The sequence below is a fragment of the Geospiza fortis genome, unplaced genomic scaffold (genome assembly GCF_000277835.1).
Source record: "Geospiza fortis unplaced genomic scaffold, GeoFor_1.0 scaffold1405, whole genome shotgun sequence".
Taxonomy (NCBI): domain Eukaryota; kingdom Metazoa; phylum Chordata; class Aves; order Passeriformes; family Thraupidae; genus Geospiza; species Geospiza fortis.
Genome location: NW_005055077.1, coordinates 12,772 through 13,416, shown reverse-complemented (window position 1 = coordinate 13,416; position 645 = coordinate 12,772). Strand labels below are relative to the sequence as shown.

The 645-nt window shown below is 68.4% G+C and overlaps 1 protein-coding gene across 1 annotated transcript in view; it reads left to right on the top strand.

Annotated features, from left to right (window-relative positions):
• The window catches only part of LOC102034431 (collagen alpha-1(I) chain-like), a gene marked incomplete at its 3' end in the record, with an annotated part of 13,566 nt that overhangs the window by 5,332 nt on the left and 7,589 nt on the right, over positions 1-645 (top strand). The gene's annotated exons all lie outside the window — the stretch shown is intronic.

Below are 645 nucleotides of genomic sequence, written 5' to 3'. Positions count from 1 at the left end.
GTGATGGGATTCCCCGGTCCCAAAGGTGCTGCGGTAAGTGCCACCCTCCCCGAGGCCACCCCGCTCTCTGGGGACACGGCCGGGACCTGTCCCCGTCCCCGAGTGGCCACGGGCTCATCCCGCTCTGGTTTTAGGGTGAACCCGGCAAACCCGGCGAGAGAGGAGCTCCCGGTCCCCCCGGAGCCGTGGTGAGTGTGGGGTGGGGAGAGACAGCGCGGGGGTGACAAGGGAGGGGGTGAGGTGACAGAGAGGGTCACGGTGGTGTGGGGTGGCAGGGAAGGTGACAGAGAGCATCACCCCAGTGTGGGGTGACAGGGAGGGTGACAGAGTGGGTCACCACGGTGTGGGGTGGTAGGGAGGGTGACAGGGAGCATCACCCCAAGGTGGGGTGACAGGGAGGGTCACAGTGGTGTGGGATGACAGGGAAGGTGACAGGGAAGGTGACAGGGAGGGTGACAGGGAGCGTTACCCCAGGTTGGGGTGACAGGGAGGGCCAGCCTGGCACGGACCAGCGCCATGGGGTGTGAACGGGGCTGTGGGGTGGGAATGGGCTGTGAACGCAGGGCGAGGGCCCTCGGCAGCCAGGGAAGGCTCCGGGCCCGAGCCCGCAGCAGGATGAGGCGTTCGGGATCCCGTCCCGGGGGC